The sequence below is a fragment of the Cherax quadricarinatus genome, unplaced genomic scaffold, assembly GCF_038502225.1.
Source record: "Cherax quadricarinatus isolate ZL_2023a unplaced genomic scaffold, ASM3850222v1 Contig1919, whole genome shotgun sequence".
Classification (NCBI taxonomy): Eukaryota; Metazoa; Arthropoda; class Malacostraca; order Decapoda; family Parastacidae; genus Cherax; species Cherax quadricarinatus.
The window spans coordinates 8,570-36,094 of record NW_027196945.1 but is presented as its reverse complement, the minus strand read 5'-3'; the positions used below and the strand labels follow the sequence as shown (position 1 = coordinate 36,094).

The following is a 27,525-nucleotide window of genomic DNA, read 5'->3' as shown; positions in this document are numbered from 1 at the left end:
TCCTGGAGATGGGAAGTACAGTGCCTGCACTCTGAAGGAGGGGTGTTAATGTTGCAGTTTAAAAACTGTAGTGTAAAGAACCCTTCTGGCAAGACAGTGATGGAGTGAATGATGGTGAAAGTTTTTCTTTTTCGGGCCACCCTGCCTTGGTGGGAATCGGCCAGTGTGATAATAAGTATATATATATATATATATATATATATATATATATATATATATATATATATATATATATATATATATATACATATATATATATATATATATATATATATATATATATTATATATATATATAACAACACTGCGCTAGGCAAGGATTCGAACCCATGTTGTACTGGCCTGCCTCATGGTAAGCGAGAACCACATAACGCTTTAAACCACAGGACCACCCAACCCTACAAGAATGGTGCAGCCAGCACACACCTAGCTGTTGGGCCGCCATCCGAGGGCATACGGAAGTGTGGGAGCTCCTAAGCTAACTTCATTCTCATCCCTGTTTGGTGTATTGATCAATAACAATACCAATACCACTCGTTCATGGTTACAATAATGTACAAATATATATATATATATATATATATATATATATATATATATATATATATATATATATATATATATATATATATATATATATATATATATATATATATATATATATATATATATATATATATATATATATATAAATATATATATATATATATATATATATATATATATAAATATATATATATATATATATATATATATATATATATATACATATATATATATATATATATATATATATATATATATATATATATATATATATATATATATATATATATATATATGTATATATATATTTATTATCTTATTATCACACTGGCCGATTCCCAGGGTGGCCGAAAAAGAAAAACTTTCACCATCATTCACTCCATCACTGTCTTGCCAGAAGGGTGCTTTACACTACAGTTTTTAAACTGCAACATTAACACCCCTCCTTCAGAGTGCAGGCACTGTACTTCCCATCTCCAGGACTCAAGTCCGGCCTGCCGGTTTCCCTGGACCCCTTCATAAATGTTACTTTGCTCACACTCCAACAGCACGTCAAGTATTAAAAACCATTTGTCTCCATTCACTCCTATCAAACACGCTCACGCATGCCTGATGGAAGTCCAAGCCCCTCGCACACAAAACCTCCTTTACCCCCTCTCTCCAACCTTTCCTAGGCCGACCCCTACCTCGCCTTCCTTCCACTACAGACTGATACACTCTTGAAGTTATTCTGTTTCGCTCCATTCTCTTCACATGTCCGAACCACCTCAACAACCCCTCCTCAGCCCTCTGGACAACAGTTTTGGTAATCCCGCACCTCCTCCTAACTTCCAAACTACGAATTCTCTGCATTATATTCACACCACACATTGCCCTCAGACATGACATCTCCACTGCCTCCAGCCTTCTCCTCGCTGCAACATTCATCACCCATGCTTCACACCCATATAAGAGCGTTGGTAAAACTATACTCTCATACATTCCCCTCTTTGCCTCCAAGGACAAAGTTCTTTGTCTCCACAGACTCCTAAGTGCACCACTCACTCTTTTTCCCTCATCAATTCTATGATTCACCTCATCTTTCATAGACCCATCCGCTGACACGTCCACTCCCAAATATCTGAATACATTCACCTCCTCCATACTCTCTCCCTCCAATCTGATATTCAATCTTTCATCACCTAATCTTTTTGTTATCCTCATAACCTTACTCTTTCCTGTATTCACCTTTAATTTTCTTCTTTTGCACACCCTACCAAATTCATCCACCAATCTCTGCAACTTCTCTTCAGAATCTCCCAAGAGCACAGTGTCATCAGCAAAGAGCAGCTGTGACAACTCCCACTTTGTGTGTGATTCTTTATCTTTTAACTCCACGCCTCTTGTCAAGACCCTCGCATTTACTTCTCTTACAACCCCATCTATAAATATATTAAACAACCACGGTGACATCACACATCCTTGTCTAAGGCCTACTTTTACTGGGAAATAATTTCCCTCTTTCCTACATACTCTAACTTGAGCCTCACTATCCTCGTAAAAACTCTTCACTGCTTTCAGTAACCTACCTCCTACACCATACACTTGCAACATCTGCCACATTGCCCCCCTATCCACCCTGTCATACGCCTTTTCCAAATCCATAAATGCCACAAAGACCTCTTTAGCCCTATCTAAATACTGTTCACTTATATGTTTCACTGTAAACACCTGGTCCACACACCCCCTACCTTTCCTAAAGCCTCCTTGTTCATCTGCTATCCTATTCTCCATCTTACTCTTAATTCTTTCAATAATAATTCTACCATACACTTTACCAGGTATACTCAGCAGACTTATCCCCCTATAATTTTTGCACTCTCTTTTATCACCTTTGCCTTTATACAAAGGAACTATGCATGCTCTCTGCCAATCCCTAGGTACCTTACCCTCTTCCATACATTTATTAAATAATTGCACCAACCACTCCAAAACTATATCCCCACCTGATTTTAACATTTCTATCTTTATTCCATCAATCCCGGCTGCCTTACCCCCTTTCATTTTACCTACTGCCTCACGAACTTCCCCCACACTCACAACTGGCTCTTCCTCACTCCTACAAGATGTTATTCCTCCTTGTCCTATACACGAAATCACAGCTTCCCTATCTTCATCAACATTTAACAATTCCTCAAAATATTCCCTCCATCTTCCCAATACCTCTAACTCTCCATTTAATAACTCTCCTCTCCTATTTTTAACTGACAAATCCATTTGTTCTCTAGGCTTTCTTAACTTGTTAATCTCACTCCAAAACTTTTTCTTATTTTCAACAAAATTTGTTGATAACATCTCACCCACTCTCTCATTTGCTCTCTTTTTGCATTGCTTCACCACTCTCTTAACCTCTCTCTTTTTCTCCATATACTCTTCCCTCCTTGCATCACTTCTACTTTGTAAAAACTTCTCATATGCTAACTTTTTCTCCCTTACTACTCTCTTTACATTATCATTCCACCAATCGCTCCTCTTCCCTCCCGCACCCACTTTCCTGTAACCACAAACTTCTGATGAACACTAACACTACATTTTTAAACCTTCCCCATACCTCTTCGACCCCATTGCCTATGCTCTCATTAGCCCATCTATCCTCCAATAGCTGTTTATATCTTACCCTAACTGCCTCCTCTTTTAGTTTATAAACCTTCACCTCTCTCTTCCCTGATGCTTCTATTCTCCTTGTATCCCATCTACCTTTTACTCTCAGTGTAGCTACAACTAGAAAGTGATCTGATATATCTGTGGCCCCTCTATAAACATGTACATCCTGAAGTCTACTCAACAGTCTTTTATCTACCAATACATAATCCAACAAACTACTGTCATTTCGCCCTACATCATATCTTGTATACTTATTTATCCTCTTTTTCTTAAAATATGTATTACCTATAACTAAACCCCTTTCTATACAAAGTTCAATCAAAGGGCTCCCATTATCATTTACACCTGGCACCCCAAACTTACCTACCACACCCTCTCTAAAGTTTCTCCCACTTTAGCATTCAGGTCCCCTACCACAATTACTCTCTCACTTGGTTCAAAGGCTCCTATACATTCACTTAACATCTCCCAAAATCTCTCTCTCTCCTCTGCATTCCTCTCTTCTCCAGGTGCATACACGCTTATTATGACCCACTTCTCGCAACCAACCTTTACTTTAATCCACATAATTCTTGAATTTACACATTCATATTCTCTTTTCTCCTTCCATAACTGATCGTTTAACATTACTGCTACCCCTTCCTTTGCTCTAACTCTCTCAGATACTCTAGATTTAATCCCATTTATTTCCCCCCACTGAAACTCTCCTACCCTTTTCAGCTTTGTTTCGCTTAGGGCCAGGACATCCAACTTCTTTTCATTCATAACATCAGCAATCATCTGTTTCTTGTCATCCGCACTACATCCACGCACATTTAAGCATCCCAGTTTTATAAAGTTTTTCTTCTTCTCTTTTTTAGTAAGTGTCTACAGGAGAAGGGGTTACTAGCCCATTGCTCCCGGCATTTTAGTCGCCTCATACGACACGCATGGCTTACGGAGGAAAGATTCTTTTCCACTTCCCCATGGACAATAGAAGAAATACAGAAGAACAAGAGCTATTTAGAAAAAGGAGAAAAACCTAGATGTATGTTTATATATATGCATGTGCGTGTCTGTCAAGTGTGACCAAAGTGTAAGTAGGAGTAGCAAGATATCCCTGTTATCTAGCGTGTTTATGAGACAGAAAAAGAAACCAGCAATCCTACCATCATGCAAAACAGTTACAGGTTTCTGTTTCACAGTCATCTGGCAGGACGGTAGTACTTCCCTGGGTGGTTGCTGTCTTCCAACCTACTACCTATATATATATATAATATATATATTTATATATATATATATATATATATATATATATATATATATATATATATATATATATATATATATATATATATATATATATATTATATATATATATATATATATATATATATATATATATATATATATATATATATATATATATATATATATATAATATATATATATGTCGTGCCGAATAGGCAGAACTTGCGATCATCTTGCCATATAAGACAAGTGAAAATTTGTGTATGCAATAATTTCGCCAAAATCATTCTGATCCTAACGAAAAAATATATTTGATTGTGTTTTTTCAGTACTATATTATTGTAAACTTATTTAAAATTTATTTCGTTGGGTTAGGCTAAAATAAATTGCTCTTATTATAACAAGGTTAGGTAAGTTTTCTAAGATTCTCTTGGTGCAAAATTAAAAATTTTTACATTAACATTAATGAAAAAAATATATAAGAGAAAATTTCAGAAAGGACTTAATTTTAAATGAGTTCTTGCTAATTGACCAGTTTTACATATTCGGCACGATATATATATATATATATACATACATACATATATATATATATATATATATATATATATATATATATATATATATATATATATATATATATATATATATATATATATATATATATATATATATATATATGCAATAAGATCACAGTAAACAGGTGATTTCAGAATATGCAAAACAACCACTCGGAAAGAATAGAGAAATTCCAAGTGCTTTCGTGACTACTCACATTATCAAGGAACATAGTTCCTTGATAATGTGAGTAGTCACGAAAGCGCTTGGAATTTCTCTATTCTTTCAGAGTGGTTGTTTTGCATATATATATATATATATATATATATATATATATATATATATATATATATATATATATATATATATATATATATATATATATATATATATATATATATATATATATATATATATATATATATATATATATATATATATATATATATATATATATATATATATATATATATCCATGTCTAACGAGAAACTTATTTTCTCAAACCACATGACCTGTTGTAAACGATTAGAAAAAGCTTAGGGCTGGCTTTTTATATCTTATAATTTCCTACCTGACATCTCAGAAACCCTCCTACTCCATATGGGTAGTACGGGGATGATGGTAGGGTGGGGTTGGCACTGACCACTAACCCGGACTGGGTAACCGTGGCCAATGACACCTACGTTTCTCTAAGACCTTTTTCCCTGCTTTGGTTGCTCCCTTGCACACCTCCTGATGACGCACCGAGAAGTGTGAAAGTGCTTGAGCTAAAGATTTCCACACTCCCCCGTGGCTTGTCCTGCATATATATAAATAAATAAATATATATATATATATATATATATATATATATATATATATATATATATATGTGTGTGTGTGTGTGTGTGTGTGTGTGTGTGTGTGTGTGTGTGTGTGTGTGTGTGTGTGTGTGTGTGTGTGTGTCTGTGTGTGTGTGTGTGTGTGTGTGTGTGTGTGTGTGTGTGCAAGACAAGCCAAAGGGGGGGATGGAAATCTTTAGCTCAAATACTTTCACACTTGTCAGTGCATCATCAGGAGCTGTGCAGTATTGCAAGAGAGCAACTAAAGCAGAGAGTTCTCAGAGTAGTGTAGTGCGGATGTGCCACCGGCCAAGGTTACCCTTAGAATATGGTTAGTGGTCAGTTCCAACCCTACCCTACCACCATCCCTCTTTCCCCATATGGTGTAGGAGGGTTTCTGAGATGTCAAGTATGAAATTATAAGATATAATGGCTAGCCCCAAGCTTTTCCTAGTCGTTTATAACAGGTCATGTGGTTTGAGAAAATACGTTTCTCGTTGGATATTAAACACAAGGATTGCTATTATTCTGTTTAACCTTTTTAAGTAATAAAAGAAATAAACAGAATGTGCTCTTTGTGCGTTTAAATGTCCAGCTCTGAGGTACTCGAATATTCTATCTACTATTCTTCTCAGAGTCGGTCAATATGCCTCACTTGGGAATCTTCTGTGCTTTTCTGATAATATTTCTGTGATCTAAATTTCTAATTTCTATTAATACCTTTTAACCTCTCCTTATGTTATCTCGTAATCTTGTGTGCTTGTCACTGTATTGTACACTAACAGCTAAATGCGTTAAATAACCATTCACAACTGACGTGGTACGAAGTTTTGGTGCGTAAACACAGATCGAGCGTCACCAATCCATCAACCCACCTGGCATAATGAACAATCATGTGATTTTGTATAGCATCGTTATTTAAGACTGTGTACAATGGACTCGACTAAATAGCTATTGAACTTGTATAACCCATAATTTGAGTTATATACTGTATTCCTTTAATGTTTCAAGAGGGAAGATTTAATTGTTTCTATGACAGAATTGTTTGGTACTGTAATCTCGGCACCATCCCATTCCGGTGGGTGATTACATGAACTAACGTGGTTATTAAAGATAGCATTCGACTCCTGCCCTGTCCTGACTGAGTATTTATGTTGGGCTATTCTGGTTTCCAGAAATTTACCTGTTTGACCTATGTAAGAGAGAGGACACTGTGTACATGGGACCTTGTATACCCCACCAACTTTGTTGGAGTGTGTGTTTTTAATCAGTCTTTGTTTCACTGTCCCCGTGTTTTTGAAAGCAAGGTTTATATTGATCTTTTTTAACGCCTCATGTAGGCAAACCAGATTCTCATTGTATGGTTAAACTAGTATATTTTTCCTGCCCACCACTTCCTTAGGTTCAGTCCTGTAGAAAGTCTTTCTTGCTGACATTAATGCCTTCTCTACAAAATCCCTAGGATACCTCAGTTTTGTGGCTATGTTGAATATCTTGCTGGTTTCGTCCTCTAAGTACTCTGGATTGCAGATGCACAAGGCCCTCAAGAACACTGTGAGGAACACACTACTTTTTACCCCGGTTTCATGGTTGGAATAGTAAGTGAATGTATGACGACACATTGGTGGACTTCCTATAAACTGTTAATTTGAATTTTCTATCGACACAATGGATTAAAACATCTTGGAATGGCTAAGTGTTATTTATTTCATGTTCTGTGGTGAACTTAATGGAATGTATTGTGGCATTGAGTCTGGGTAGGAACTCATGAATGTTATGATCATTAGGCAACAGGCAAAGAACATAATCTAAGTATCTGAACCAACTAGCTTTATTTGGGAGAATGTCGTTAAGAAGTCTGGTCTCATAGAATTCCATACATAGGTTTGCTGAGTAAGGGCCTAAGGGGATTTCGAATTGCCATGCCTTATTTTTGAGCGTAGTATTTCCCTTCAAACACGAATTTGTAATTAGTAACACAAAGTTTTATCAATTCAATTATTGTTTTCGTGGGGTATGGTTGGGGAAGTTTTTTAGTTCCTCTTCAAGGTACGAAAGCAAGTCAGGGACAGGGACTTTGGTGACTTCTCATAATATCAAGGAATTATAAAAAACAAAACATCAACAGGTAGGCATATAAAGGGTCAAGACTACACCTCACAGTCACGTCACAACAAGTCTACACCTCACAGTCACGTCACCACAACAAGTATACACCTCACAGTCACATCATAACACCTGACTCTGTGAAACTCACCTGATAGTCTACCCAAGCATTATATTCTTCCCAAATTTTATTAATTATAAATGAATCCAATTTATATGAACCATAATTTATATTTATATTATTTTCAAACTACTTTTTATGAAACATGATTCTATTATATTCCTGTCGACCATGGACTTGCCTAATACAACTTTCTCAACATTTTGAAAATCAATTGGATGGTGAAAATCTCTCAGATGAATAAATAGAGCATTAGAATCTTGTCCAGTTCTAACTCTATATTTAATTTGTTTTAACCTTAGAGACTTTTAGTAGTTTGACTGAAATAAACTTTATCGCATATTTTACCAGGAGTCTTATAGAAACACCCGTAAAATATGCGATGAAGTTTATTACAGTCAAACTGGTAAAAGTCTCAAACTAAGATTAAAACTTGATATAAAATTGGCAGCAAAAAGAAACATTAAACTGGAACCCACAAATTTGTGATCACAATACGAAAATACTTAAAATACGCCTCCTTTTAAGGTTTAAAGCTGATAAGAGGAGGCATTCATTAGTTATGTCATGGAAAACAATTTGCTTAATAAAATTGGCAAATTGAAATTTACACAGCTCAAAGGCGATCAGAAAACGTATTCGTTAGCAATTGATCTGATTCCACCAATTCAAAGTTTTGAAACTATTTCACTAAAATTTCAAATTTGCAACTATTCGGACTAAACTTATGAGTTATCATTTTGAATGAAAATTCTTATAAATTTGTGGGAGAAATGACCTCACGTGGGAAAGTTTGTGGGAGGATAATTATGCCATAAAACTGTGGGCTTTTCTGTGGGAATTTTTCTTTTGTGGGATCTTTTATGGGAGTTTTGTTATGTGGAATTTTTGTGTGGGAAAAGTCCAACCTCGTCAATTTCTTCTGAAAATATTCGCATAGCGACACCTATCTGATGTTAATTAAGAAAAGAATAAAATAATAGTATGATTATTATTATTATAATCAAAGGGGAAGCGCTAAACCCGGAGGATTATACAGCGCCGGGGGGGGGGGGGATGTCGAAGGCATTCAGGCTTAATTCGGGGAACTGGAGCACAGATCCAATTCCCTAAATCAAGAGCCCCTCACCAACATCAAGGAACCTTCCTTGAGGGGAATAATGGTATGAGCAAATTACATCTGACAATGAAACACGTCCATGGCGATCCGTCTGGGATGTGTTTCCATCCTGTATACTTCTCGCTGGTCTCCACCCACTGATACAACTCCATTCATTTCTTAACTCACTTCTACTCTAAGAATATACTATTTGCCCCTCTCAAGACCGGACGACATGAGTAATAAAAAGTACAGCCACAGACATTCTTTGTTTTGGGAAAATGATCATAAATACAAAGGTGAACTATGACTTACTTATAACCTATATTTTGTAACTGAGTTTATTATTTTTCTTCATTATGCTGCTCAATCTTAAGGTTAAAGTTTTGCTAAAATATACTTTTTATTGATAGCATCAGTGGAGTGTTGCACAAGTATGTACGTGTTGCACTACCTGCTATTGTCATGTGGGTTATATAACGTGGATGGGGCAAAAATTGGTAGTGAGTCATCTACTGGTTACTGGTTACTGGTAACTGGTTACTGGTAACTGGTTACTGGTAACTGGTTACTGGTAACTGGTTACTGGTAACTGGTTACTGGTAACTGGTTACTGGTAACTGGTAACTGGTACTACTGAGACTATACTATTATTACACTACACGTTATACTATTATTACACTACACGTTATACTATTATTTATTACACTACATTTTATACTATTATTACACTATATGTTATACTATTATTACACTATATGTTATACTATTATTACACTATATGTTATACTATTATTACACTATATGTTATACTATTATTACACTATATGTTATACTATTATTACACTATATGTTATACTATTATTACACTATATGTTATACTATTATTACACTATATGTTATACTATTATTACACTACACGTTATACTATTATTACACTATATGTTATACTATTATTACACTATATGTTATACTATTATTACACTATATGTTATACTATTATTACACTACACGTTATACTATTATTACACTATATGTTATACTATTATTACACTACACGTTATACTATTATTACACTATATGTTATACTATTATTACACTATATGTTATACTATTATTACACTACATGTTATACTATTATTACACTATATGTTATACTATTATTACACTACACGTTATACTATTATTACACTACATGTTATACTATTATTACACTACATGTTATACTATTATTACACTATATGTTATACTATTATTACACTATATGTTATACTATTATTACACTATATGTTATACTATTATTACACTATATGTTATACTATTATTACACTATATGTTATACTATTATTACACTATATGTTATACTATTATTACACTACATGTTATACTATTATTACACTATATGTTATACTATTATTACACTATGTTATACTATTATTACACTACATGTTATACTATTATTACACTATATGTTATACTATTATTACACTATATGTTATACTATTATTACACTATGTTATACTATTATTACACTACATGTTATACTATTATTACACTATATGTTATACTATTATTACACTACATGTTATACTATTATTACACTATATGTTATACTATTATTACACTACGTTATACTATTATTACACTACATGTTATACTATTATTACACTACATGTTATACTATTATTACACTACACGTTATACTATTACTACACTACGTTATACTATTATTACACTATATGTTATACTATTATTACACTATATGTTATACTATTATTACTCTACATGTTATACTATTATTACACTACATGTTATACTATTATTACACTATATGTTATACTATTATTACACTACGTTATACTATTATTACACTACATGTTATACTATTATTACACTACATGTTATACTATTATTACACTACACGTTATACTATTACTACACTACGTTATACTATTATTACACTACATGTTATACTATTATTACACTATATGTTATACTATTATTACTCTACATGTTATACTATTATTACACTATGTTATACTATTATTACACTACATGTTATACTATTATAACACTAACTAATACACTATTTGGGCTATCGAAAATATGTCAATACTGTATCAAGGGAAATGAACGTTATTATGTAATATTTTGTAATACGTGCAGTAGGTGGCCATGTCTCGAGCACCTACCATATATATATATTAATAAAGAAATGGAATGGCCTTCCTGTTATGCCAAGGCCACTCTTGCTTATAAATCAATTTAAGCCTATAATAGCTAAACAAATTTAATGGCTAAAACTATATTGGTAATATTGCTGAAATTAATATTTATTCACAAATAACCCACTCATGTGAGATTAGTATAAGTAACGTCACTAAAAATGAGATCATGTACTATGAGATCAGCTTAGCCTGTGTCACTTGGAGACGTTATCATGTAGTTACCGTTTAATATAAGCTTAACCTGTCACTGTGGAGATATCATGTAGTTACCATTAACATAAGCCTAGCCTGTGTCACTGTGGAGACGATATCATGTAGCTACCGTTTAAGATAAGCTTAGTCTGTGTCACTGTGGAGATATCATGTAGTTACCGTTAACATAAGCCTAGCCTGTATCACTGTGGAGACGATATCATGTAATTACCGTGTAAGTTCAGCTTAGCCTGTGCCACCGTAGAGGAGAAATTCCGTACCAACGTAAGTTGTCTATTTCTGTCCTTGAAATTTGCAACATATATAGAACAATGTTCTCTTTCTATCTTGTCACTTAGAGTTCGTAGGCTAACTCTTGTATATAGAAGCAATGTCTATGTAAACTGTACACGAAATATTCCACTTATATAGGTAAACGAACCATGAGTATGGTTGCGTCATGACTAACACACCTCCGCCAGCTGCTGCCTCTCAGCACAGTCAGGGAGACAGTTGACACTTACTTTATATTCTATATTGATTAATAAGCCTTAATAAGGTCTAATATTTATTATGTAATTATATATGGATATAGGAATTAGGTTATCAATATAAATGTGTCTAAATTAGTTACTTTAGACATGTATAAATCTGGTAATACAATGTATAGTGTCTACTGTTAGGGAGAGTGGACGGTACAAGCTCACACGTCCTGCACACGTCTGTTTTCGTGTTCCACTTATTCTTTACTGCGTGTTGCCATTTTGACGGAAATTCTCATAAATTTGTGGGAGAAATGATCTCACGTGGGAACGTTTGTGTTAGGATATTTATGCCATAAAACTGTGGGATTTTTTCTGTGGGAATTTCATTCTTTTGTGGGAAGATTTATGGGAGTTTTTGGATGTGGTATTTTTGTAGGAAAAAGTCCGACCTAGTCAGTTTCTTTGGAAATACTTACATAGTGAAACCTATCTGATGTTAAGAAAATAATAAAATAAAGGTATAGTAAATTACATGTCACAACCGAGGTTCATTAAGTTCAGGAACACGTCCATGACGATCCTTCTGAGACGTGTCTCCATCCAGTACAGTTATTCCTGGTCTCCAACCACTTATCTAATTCCATGAATTGGTAACTCAATTCTACTTTCAGTAGAACTGAGTTACTGAAGACGTCATAATAACCAGACGTCATAATAAATAAAAAGTACAGCCAGGGATATTTTTTTGTTGAAATGATTATAAGATACAAAGGTGAGGTATGACTTAACTATATTTTTATAACAGAACTTTGTATTGCATTTTATTTCTTTAAAGATCTGCTAAAACAACTTTTTATTGATAGCAATGATGGAGTGTTTCACAAGTGTATATAGTTATACTACTTGATATACCATTATTAAACTACCGGCACAAGTGTATATATGTTATACTAAATGATATACCATTATTAAACTACCGGCACAAGTGTATATATGTTATACTACTTGATATACCATTATTAAACTACCGGCACAAGTGTATATATGTTATACTAATTGATATACCATTATTAAACTACCGGCACAAGTGTATATATGTTATACTACCTGATATACCATTATTAAACTACCGGAACAAGTGTATATATGTTATACTACTTGATATACCATTATTAAACTACCGGCACAAGTGTATATATGTTATACTACCTGATATACCATTATTAAACTACCGGCACAAGTGTATACACGTATATGTTATACTACTTGATATACCATTATTAAACTACCGGCACAAGTGTATATATGTTATACTACCTGATATACCATTATTAAACTACCGGCACAAGTGTATATATGTTATACTACCTGATATACCATTATTAAACTACCGGCACAAGTGTATTTATGTTATACTACTTGATATACCATTATTAAACTACCGGCACAAGTGTATATATGTTATACTACTTGATATACCATTATTAAACTACCGGCACAAGTGTATATATGTTATACTACCTGATATACCATTATTAAACTACCGGTACAAGTGTATATATGTTATACTACTTGATATACCATTATTAAACTACCGGCACAAGTGTATATATGTTATACTACGTGATATACCATTATTAAACTACCGGCACAAGTGTATATATGTTATACTACCTGATATACCATTATTAAACTACCGGTACAAGTGTATATATATGTTATACTACCTGATATACCGTTATTAAACTACCGTCACAAGTGTATACATGTTATACTACCTGATAAACCATTATTACACTACCGGCACAAGTGTACATATGTTATACTACTTGATATACCATTATTAAACTACCGGCACAAGTGTATATATGTTATACTACCTGACATAAAATTAATAAACTACCGGTACAAGTGTATATATGTCATACTACTTGATATACCATTATTAAACTACCGGCACAAGTGTATATATGTTAAACTACTTGATATACCATTATTAAACTACCAGCACAAGTGTATATATGTTATACTACCTGATATACCATTATTAAACTACCGGCACAAGTGTATATATGTTATACTACCTGATATACCATTATTAAACTACCGGCACAAGTGTATATATGTTATACTACTTGATATACGATTATTAAACTACAGGCACAAGTGTATATATGTTATACTACCTGATATACCATTATTAAACTACCGGCACAAGTGTATATATGTTATACTACCTGATATACCATTATTAAACTACCGGCACAAGTGTACATATGTTATGCTACCTGATATACCATTATTAAACTACCGGCACAAGTGTATATATGTTATACTACTTGGTATACCATTATTAAACTACAGGCACAAGTGTATATATGTTATACTACTTGATATACCATTATTAAACTACCGGCACAAGTGTATATATGTTATACTACCTGATATACCATTATTAAACTACCGGCACAAGTGTATATATATGTTATACTACTTGATATACCATTATTAAACTACCGGCACAAGTGTATATATGTTATACTAAATGATATACCATTATTAAACTACCGGCACAAGTGTATATATGTTATACTACCTGATATACCATTATTAAACTACCGGCACAAGTGTATATATGTTATACTACCTAATATACCATTATTAAACTACCGGTACAAGTGTATATATATGTTACACTACCTGATATACCGTTATTAAACTACCGGCACAAGTGTATACATGTTATACTACCTGATAAACCATTATTACACTAAAGGCACAAGTGTATATATGTTATACTACTTGATATACCATTATTAAACTACCGGCACAAGTGTATATATGTTATACTACCTGACATAAAATTATTAAACTACCGGTGCAAGTGTATATATGTTATACTACTTGATATACCATTATTAAACTACCGGCACACGTGTATAAATGTTAAACTACTTGATATACCATTATTAAACTACCAGCACAAGTGTATATATGTAATACTACCTGATATACAATTATTAAACTACCGGCACAAGTGTATATATGTTATACTACCTGATATACCAATATTTAACTACCGGCACAAGTGTATATATGTTATACTACTTGATATACCATTATTAAACTACAGGCACAAGTGTATATATGTTATATTACCTGATATACCATTATTAAACTACCGGCACAAGTGTATATATGTTATACTACCTGATATACCATTATTAAACTACCGGCACAAGTGTACATATGTTATACTACCTGATATACCATTATTAAACTACCGGCACAAGTGTATATATGTAATACTACCTGATATACCATTATTAAACTACCGGCACAAGTGTATATATGTTATACTACCTGATATACCATTATTTAACTACCGGCACAAGTGTATATATGTTATACTACCTGATATACCATTATTAAACTACCGACACAAGTGTTTATATGTTATACTACTTGATATACCATTATTAAACTACCGGCACAAGTGTATATATGTTATACTACCTGATATACCATTATTAAACTACCGGCACAAGTGTATATATGTTATACTACCTGACAAACCATTATTAAACTACCGGCACAAGTGTATATATGTTATACTACCTAATATACCATTATTAAACTACCGGTACAAGTGTATATATGTTATACTACCTGATATACCGTTATTAAACTACCGGCACAAGTGTATACATGTTATACTACCTGATAAACCATTATTACACTACCGGCACAAGTGTATATATGTTAAACTACTTGATATACCATTATTAAACTACCGGCACAAGTGTATATATGTTATACTACCTTACATACCATTATTAAACTACAGGTAAAAGTGTATATATGTTATACTACTTGATATACCATTATTAAACTACCGGTACAAGTGTATATATGTTATACTACCTGATATACCATTATTAAACTACCGGCACAAGTGTATATATGTTATACTACCTAATATACCATTATTAAACTACCGGCACAAGTGTATATATGTTATACTACCTGATATACCATTATTAAACTAACGGCACAAGTGTATATATGTTATACTACCTGATATACCATTATTAAACTACCGGCACAAGTGTATATATGTTATCCTACTTGATGTACCATTATTAAACTACCGGCACAAGTGTATGTATGTTAAACTACATGATATACCATTACTAAACTACCGGCACAAGTGAATATATGCTATACTACTTGATATACCATTATTAAACTACCGGCACAAGTGTATAATGTTATACTACCTGATATACCATTATTAAACAACCGTCATAAGTGTATATATGTTATACTACCTGATATACCATTATTAAACTACCGGCACAAGTGTATATATGTCATACTACCTGATATACCATTATTAAACTACCGGCACAAGTGTATATATGTTATACTACTTGATATACCATTATTAAACTACCGGCACAAGAATATATATGTTATACTACCTGATATACCATTATTAAACTGCAGGCACAAGTGGATATATGTTATACTACCTAATGTACCATTATTAAACTACTGGCACAAGTGTATACATGTTATACTACCTGATATACCATTATTAAACTACCGGCACAAGTGTATATATTATTATACTACTTGATATACCATTATTAAACTACCGGCACAAGTGTATATATGTTATACTACCTGACATACCATTATTAAACTACCGGTACAAGTGTATATATGTTATACTACTTGATATACCATTATTAAACTACCTGCACAAGTGTATATTTGTTATACTACCAGATATACCATTATTAAACTACCGGCTCAAGTGTTTATATGTTATACTACCTGATATACCATTATTAAACTACCGGCACTAGTGTATATATGTTATACTACTTGATATACCATTATTAAACAACCGGAACAAGTGTATATATGTTATACTACTTGATATACCATTATTAAACTACCGGCACAAGTGCATATATGTTATACTACCTGATATACCATTATTAAACTACCGGCACAAGTGTATATATGTTATACTACCTGATATACCATTATTAAACTACCGGCACAAGTGTATATATGTTATACTACTTGATATACCATTATTAAACTACCGGCACAAGTGTATATATGTTATACTACCTGATATACCATTATTAAACTACCGGCACAAGTGTATATATGTTATACTACTTGATATACCATTATTAAACTACCGGCACAAGTGTATATATGTTATACTACCTGATATACCATTATTAAACTACCGGCACAAGTGTATATATGTTATACTACCAGATATACCATTATTAAACTACCGGTACAAGTGTATATATATGTTATACTACCTGATATACCGTTATTAAACTACCGGCACAAGTGTATACATGTTATACTACCTGATAAACCATTATTACACTACCGGCACAAGTGTATATATGTTATACTACTTGATATACCATTATTAAACTACCGGCACAAGTGTATATATGTTATACTACCTGACATAAAATTAATAAACTACCGGTACAAGTGTATATATGTCATACTACTTGATATACCATTATTAAACTACCGGCACAAGTGTATATATGTTAAACTACTTGATATACCATTATTAAACTACCAGCAAAAGTGTATATATGTTATACTACCTGATATACCATTATTAAACTACCGGCACAAGTGTATATATGTTATACTACCTGATATACCATTATTAAACTACCGGCACAAGTGTATATATGTTATACTACTTGATATACGATTATTAAACTACAGGCACAAGTGTATATATGTTATACTACCTGATATACCATTATTAAACTACCGGCACAAGTGTATATATGTTATACTACCTGATATACCATTATTAAACTACCGGCACAAGTGTACATATGTTATGCTACCTGATATACCATTATTAAACTACCGGCACAAGTGTATATATGTTATACTACTTGGTATACCATTATTAAACTACAGGCACAAGTGTATATATGTTATACTACTTGATATACCATTATTAAACTACCGGCACAAGTGTATATATGTCATACTACCTGATATACCATTATTAAACTACCGGCACAAGTGTATATATATGTTATACTACTTGATATACCATTATTAAACTACCGGCACAAGTGTATATATGTTATACTACCTGATATACCATTATTAAACTACCGGCACAAGTGTATATATGTTATACTACCTGATATACCATTATTAAACTACCGGCACAAGTGTATATATGTTATACTACCTAATATAACATTATTAAACTACCGGTACAAGTGTATATATATGTTACACTACCTGATATACCGTTATTAAACTACCGGCACAAGTGTATACATGTTATACTACCTGATAAACCATTATTACACTAAAGGCACAAGTGTATATATGTTATACTACTTGATATACCATTATTAAACTACCTGCACAAGTGTATATATGTTATACTACCTGACATAAAATTATTAAACTACCGGTGCAAGTGTATATATGTTATACTACTTGATATACCATTATTAAACTACCGGCACACGTGTATATATGTTAAACTACTTGATATACCATTATTAAACTACCAGCACAAGTGTATATATGTAATACTACCTGATATACCATTATTAAACTACCGGCACAAGTGTATATATGTTATACTACTTGATATACCATTATTAAACTACCGGCACAAGTGTATATATGTTATACTACTTGATATACCATTATTAAACTACAGGCACAAGTGTATATATGTTATATTACCTGATATACCATTATTAAACTACCGGCACAAGTGTATATATGTTATACTACCTGATATACCATTATTAAACTACCGGCACAAGTGTACATATGTTATACTACCTGATATACCATTATTAAACTACCGGCACAAGTGTATATATGTTATACTACCTGATATACCATTATTAAACTACCGACACAAGTGCATATATGTTATACTACCTGATATACCATTATTAAACTACCGGCACAAGTGTATATATGTTATACTACCTGATATACCATTATTTAACTACCGGCACAAGTGTATATATGTTATACTACCTGATATACCATTATTAAACTACCGGCACAAGTGTTTATATGTTATACTACTTGATATACCATTATTAAACTACCGGCACAAGTGTATATATGTTATACTACCTGATATACCATTATTAAACTACCGGCACAAGTGTATATATGTTATACTACCTGATATACCATTATTAAACTACCGGCACAAGTGTATATATGTTATACTACTTGATATACCATTATTAAACTACCGGCACAAGTGTATATATGTTATACTACCTGATATACCATTATTAAACTACCGGCACAAGTGTATATATGTTATACTACCTGACATACCATTATTAAACTACAGGTAAAAGTGTATATATGTTATACTACTTGATATACCATTATTAAACTACCGGCACAAGTGTGTATATGTTATACAACCTTATATACCATTATTAAACTACCGGCACAAGTGTATATATGTTATACTACCTGATATACCATTATTAAACTACCGGCACAAGTGTATATATGTTATACTACCTGATATACCATTATTAAACTACCGGCACAAGTGTATATTTGTTATACTACCTGATATACCATTATTAAACTACCGGCGCAAGTGTATATATGTTATACTACCTGATATACCATTATTAAACTACCGGCACAAGTGTATATATGTTATACTACCTGATATACCATTATTAAACTACCGGCACAAGTGTATATATGTTATACTACCTAATATAACATTATTAAACTGCCGGTACAAGTGTATATATATGTTACACTACCTGATATACCGTTATTAAACTACCGGCACAAGTGTATACATGTTATACTACCTGATAAACCATTATTACACTAAAGGCACAAGTGTATATATGTTATACTACTTGATATACCATTATTAAACTACCTGCACAAGTGTATATATGTTATACTACCTGACATAAAATTATTAAACTACCGGTGCAAGTGTATATATGTTATACTACTTGATATACCATTATTAAACTACCGGTACAAGTGTATATATGTTATACTACCTGATATACCATTATTAAACTACCGGCACAAGTGTATATATGTTATACTACCTGATATACCATTATTAAACTAACGGCACAAGTGTATATATGTTATACTACCTGATATACCATTATTAAACTACCGGCACAAGTGTATATATGTTATCCTACTTGATGTACCATTATTAAACTACCGGCACAAGTGAATATATGTTATACTACTTGATATACCATTATAAAACTACCGGCTCAAGTGTATGTATGTTAAACTACATGATATACCATTACTAAACTACCGGCACAAGTGTATATATGTTATACTACTTGATACACCATTATTAAACTACCGGCACAAGTGTATAATGTTATACTACCTGATATACCATTATTAAACTACCGGCACAAGTGTATATATGTTATACTACCTGATATACCATTATTAAACTACCGGCACAAGTGTATATATGTCATACTACCTGATATACCATTATTAAACTACCGGCACAAGTGTATATATGTTATACTACTTGATATACCATTATTAAACTACCGGCACAAGAATATATATGTTATACTACCTGATATACCATTATTAAACTGCAGGCACAAGTGGATATATGTTATACTACCTAATGTACCATTATTAAACTACTGGCACAAGTGTATACATGTTATACTACCTGATATACCATTATTAAACTACCGGCACAAGTGTATATATTATTATACTATTTGATATACCATTATTAAACTACCGGCACAAGTGTATATATGCTATACTACCTGACATACCATTATTAAACTACCGGTACAAGTGTATATATGTTATACTACTTGATATACCATTATTAAACTACCTGCACAAGTGTATATATGTTATACTACCAGATATACCATTATTAAACTACCGGCTCAAGTGTTTATATGTTATACTACCAGATATACCATTATTAAACTACCGGCACTAGTGTATATATGTTATACTACTTGATATACCATTATTAAACTACCGGCACAAGTGTATATATGTTATACTACTTGATATACCATTATTAAACTACCGGCACAAGTGCATATATGTTATACTACCTGATATACCATTATTAAACTACCGGCACAAGTGTATATATGTTATACTACCTGATATACCATTATTAAACTACCGGCACAAGTGTATATATGTTATACTACTTGATATACCATTATTAAACTACCGGCACAAGTGTATATATGTTATACTACCTGATATACCATTATTAAACTACCGGCACAAGTGTATATATGTTATACTACTTGATATACCATTATTAAACTACCGGCACAAGTGTATATATGTTATACTACCTGATATACCATTATTAAACTACCGGCACAAGTGTATATATGTTATACTACCTGATATACCATTATTAAACTACCGGCACAAGTGTATATATGTTATACTACTTGATATACCATTATTAAACTACCGGCACAAGTGTATATATGTTATACTACTTGATATACCATTATTAAACTACCGGCACAAGTGTATATATGTTATACTACCTGATATACCATTATTAAACTACCGGCACAAGTGTATATATGTTATACTACTTGATATACCATTATTAAACTACCGGCACAAGTGTATATATGTTATACTACCTGATATACCATTATTAAACTACCGGCACAAGTGTATATATGTTATACTACCTGATATACCATTATTAAACTACCGGAACAAGTGTATATATGTTATACTACCTGATATACCGTTATTAAACTACCGGCACAAGTGTATACATGTCATACTACCTGATAAATCATTATTACACTACCGGCACAAGTGTATATATGTTATACTACTTGATATACCATTATTAAACTACCGGCACAAGTGTATATATGTTATACTACTTGATATACCATTATTAAACTACCGGCACAAGTGTATATATGTTATACTACTTGATATATCATTATTAAACTACCGGCTCAAGTGTATGTATGTTAAACTACTTGATATACCATTATTAAACTACCGGCACAAGTGTATATATGTTATACTACTTGATATACCATTATTAAACTACCGGCACAAGTGTATATATGTTATACTACCTGATATACCATTATTAAACTACCGGCACAAGTGTATATATGTTATACTACTTGATATACCATTATTAAACTACCGGCACAAGTGTATATATGTTATACTACCTGATATACCATTATTAAACTACCGGCACAAGTGTATATATGTTATACTACCTGATATACCATTATTAAACTACCGGCACAAGTGTATATGTTATACTACCTGATAAACCATTATTAAACTACCGGCACAAGTGTATATATGTTATACTACTTGGTATATCATTATTAAACTACCGGCACAAGTGTATATATGTTATACTACTTGATATATCATTATTAAACTACCGGCACAAGTGTATATGTGTCATACTACCTGATATACCATTATTAAACTACCTGCACAAGTGTATATATGATATACTACTTCATATACCATTATTAAACTACCGGCACAAGTGTTTATATGTTATACTACCTGATATACCATTATTAAACTACCGGCACAAGTGTATATATGTTATACTACCTGATATACCATTATTAAACTACCGGCACAAGTGTATATATCTTATACTACCTAATATACCATTATTAAACTACCGGTACAAGTGTATATATGTTATACTACCTGATATACCGTTATTAAACTACCGGCACAAGTGTATACATGTTATACTACTTGATAAACCATTATTACACTACCGGCACAAGTGTATATATGTTATACTACTTGATATACCATTATTAAACTACCGGCACAAGTGTATATATGTTATACTACCTGACATACCATTATTAAACTACCGGTACAAGTGTATATATGTTATACTAAATGATATACCATTATTAAACTACCGGTACAAGTGTATATATGTTATACTACCTGATATACCATTATTAAACTACCGGCACAAGTGTATATATGTTATACTACCTGATATACCATTATTAAACTACCGGCACAAGTGTATATATGTTATACTACTTGATATACCATTATTAAACTACCGGCACAAGTGTATATATGTTATACTACCTGATATACCATTATTAAACTACCGGCACAAGTGTATATATGTTATACTACCTGATATACCATTATTAAACTACCGGCACAAGTGTATATATGTTATACTACTTGATATACCATTATTAAACTACCGGCACAAGTGTATATATGTTATACTACCTGATATACCATTATTAAACTACCGGCACAAGTGTATATATGTTATACTACCTGATATACCATTATTAAACTACCGGCACAAGTGTATATATGTTATACTACCTGATATACCATTATTAAACTACCGGCACAAGTGTATATATGTTATACTACCTGATATACCATTATTAAACTACCGGCACAAGTGTATATATGTTATACTACCTGATATACCATTATTAAACTACCGGCACAAGTGTATATATGTTATACTACCTGATATACCATTATTAAACTACCGGCACAAGTGTATATATGTTATACTACCTGATATACCATTATTAAACTACCGGCACAAGTGTATATATGTTATACTACCTGATATACCATTATTAAACTACCGGCACAAGTGTATATATGTTATACTACCTGATATACCGTTATTAAACTACCGGCACAAGTGTATACATGTTATACTACCTGATAAACCATTATTACACTACCGGCACAAGTGTATATATGTTATACTACTTGATATACCATTATTAAACTACCGGCACAAGTGTATATATGTTATACTACCTGACATACCATTATTAAACTACCGGTAAAAGTGTATATATGTTATACTACTTGATATACCATTATTAAACTACCGGTACAAGTGTATATATGTTATACTACCTGATATACCATTATTAAACTACCGGCACAAGTGTATATATGTTATACTACCTGATATACCATTATTAAACTACCGGCACAAGTGTATATATGTTATACTACTTGATATACCATTATTAAACTACCGGCACAAGTGTATATATGTTATACTACCTGATATACCATTATTAAACTACCGGCACAAGTGTATATATACCCATTATTAAACTACCGGCACAAGTGTATATGTTATACTACTTGATATACCATTATAAAACTATGTATATGTTATACTACCTGATATACCATTATTAAACTACCGACACAAATGTATATATGCTATACTACTTGATATACCATTATTAAACTACCGGCACAAGTGTATATATGTTATACTACTTGATATACCATTATTAAACTACCGGCCAAAGTGTATATATGTTATACTACTTGATATACCATTATTAAACTATCCTTACAAGTGTATATATGTTATACTACCTGATATACCATTATTAAACTACCGGCACAAGTGTATATATGTTATACTACCTAATGTACCATTATTAAACTACTGGCACAAGTGTATACATGTTATACTACCTGATATACCATTATTAAACTACCGGCACAAGTGTATATATTATTATACTACTTGATATACCATTCTTAAACTACCGGCACAAGTGTATATATGTTATACTACCTGACATACCATTATTAAACTACCGGTACAAGTGTATATATGTTATACTACTTGATATACCATTATTAAACTACCTGCACAAGTGTATATATGTTATACTACCAGATATACAATTATTAAACTACCGGCTCAAGTGCTTATATGTTATACTACCTGATATACCATTATTAAACTACCGGCACAAGTGTATATATGTTATACTACTTGATATACCATTATTAAACTACCGGCACAAGTGTATATATGTTATACTACTTGATATACCATTATTAAACTACCGGCACAAGTGTATATATGTTATACTACCTGATATACCATTATTAAACTACCGGCACAAGTGTATATATGTTATACTACTTGATATACCATTATTAAACTACCGGCACAAGTGTATATATGTTATACTACCTGATATACCATTATTAAACTACCGGCACAAGTGTATATATGTTATACTACCTGATATACCATTATTAAACTACCGGCACAAGTGTATATATGTTATACTACCTGATATACCATTATTAAACTACCGGCACAAGTGTATATATGTTATACTACCTGATATACCATTATTAAACTACCGGCACAAGTGTATATATGTTATACTACCTGATATACCATTATTAAACTACCGGCACAAGTGTATATATGTTATACTACCTGATATACCATTATTAAACTACCGGCACAAGTGTATATATGTTATACTACCTGATATACCATTATTAAACTACCGGCACAAGTGTATATATGTTATACTACTTGATATACCATTATTAAACTACCGGCACAAGTGTATATATGTTATACTACTTGATATACCATTATTAAACTACCGGCACAAGTTTATATATGTTATACTACTTGATATACCATTATTATATGTTATACTACTTGATATACCATTATTAAACTACCGGCACAAGTGTATATATGTTATACTACTTGATATACCATTATTAAACTACCGGCACAAGTGTATATATGTTATACTACTTGATATACCATTATTAAACTACCGGCACAAGTGTATATATGTTATACTACCTGATATACCATTAATAAACTACCGGTACAAGTGGATATATATGTGATATACCGTTATTAAACTACCGGCACAAGTGTATATGTTATACTACTTGATATACCATTATTACTACACAACTGTATATAAGTTATACCTGATATACCATTATTAAACTACCGGCACAAGTATATATTTGTTATACTACTTGATATACCATTATTAAACTACCGGCACAAGTGTATATATGTTATACTACTTGATATACCATTATTAAACTACCGGCACAAGTGTACATATGTTATACTACCTGATATACCATTATTAAACTACCGGCACAAGTGTATATATGTTATACTACTTGATATACCATTATTAAACTACCGGCACAAGTGTATATATGTTATACTACCTGATATACCATTATTAAACTACCGGCACAAGTGTATATATGTTATACTACCTGATATACCATTATTAAACTACCGGCACAAGTGTATATATGTTATACTACTTGATATATCATTATTAAACTACTGGCACAAGTGTATATATGTCATACTACCCGATATACCATTATTATCTACCGGCACAAGTGTATATATGTTATACTACCTGATATACCATTATTAAACTACCGGCACAAGTGTATATATGTTATACTACCTGATATACCATTATTAAACTACCAGCTCAAGTGTATGTAAGTTATACTACCTGATATACCATTATTAAACTACCGGCATAAGTGCATATATGTTATACTACTTGATATACCATTATTAAACTACCGGCACAAGTGTATATATGTTATACTACTTGATATACCATTGTTAAACTACCGGCACAAGTGTATATATGTTATACTACCTGATATACCATTATTAAACTATCGGCACAAGTGTATATATTTTATACTACCTAATATACCATTATTAAACTACCGGCACAAGTGTATATATGTTATACTACTTGATATACCATTATTAAACTACCGGCACAAGTGTATATATGTTATACTACCTGATATACCATTATTAAACTACCGGCACAAGTGTATATATGTTATACTACCTGATATACCATTATTAAACTACCGGCACAAGTGTATATATGTTATACTACTTGATATATCATTATTAAACTACTGGCACAAGTGTATATATGTCATACTACCCGATATACCATTATTATCTACCGGCACAAGTGTATATATGTTATACTACCTCATATACCATTATTAAACTACCGGCACAAGTGCATATATGTTATACTTCCTGATATACCATTATTAAACTACCGGCACAAGTTCTTATATGTTATACTACCTGATATACCATTATTAAACTACCGGCACAAGTGTATATATGTTATACTACTTGATATATCATTATTAAACTACCGGCACAAGTGTATATATGTCATACTACCTGATATACAATTATTAAACTACCGGCACAAGTGTATTTATGTTATACTACCTGATATACCATTATTAAACTACCGGCACAAGTGTATGTATGTTATACTACCTGATACACAATTATTAAACTAACGGCTCAAATGTATGTAAGTTATACTACCTGATATACCATTATTAAACTACCGGCATAAGTGCATATATGTTATACTACTTGATATACGATTATTAAACTACCGGCACAAGTGTATATATGTTATACTACTTGATATACTATTATTAAACTACCGGCACAAGTGTATATATGTTATACTACCTGATATAC

At 32.1% G+C, this 27,525-nt stretch overlaps 1 protein-coding gene across 1 annotated transcript in view; it reads right to left on the bottom strand.

The window, feature by feature from the left end:
* The window catches only part of LOC128693032 (vigilin), a 40,813-nt gene extending 28,781 nt beyond the window's left edge, over positions 1-12,032 (bottom strand). Inside the window, exon 1 of the mRNA XM_070081185.1 lies at positions 11,777-12,032. The gene's annotated coding sequence lies outside the window, so the exon portion shown is untranslated. The remainder of the gene's footprint in view (positions 1-11,776) is intronic.
* Positions 12,033-27,525: the final 15,493 nt, after the last annotated feature.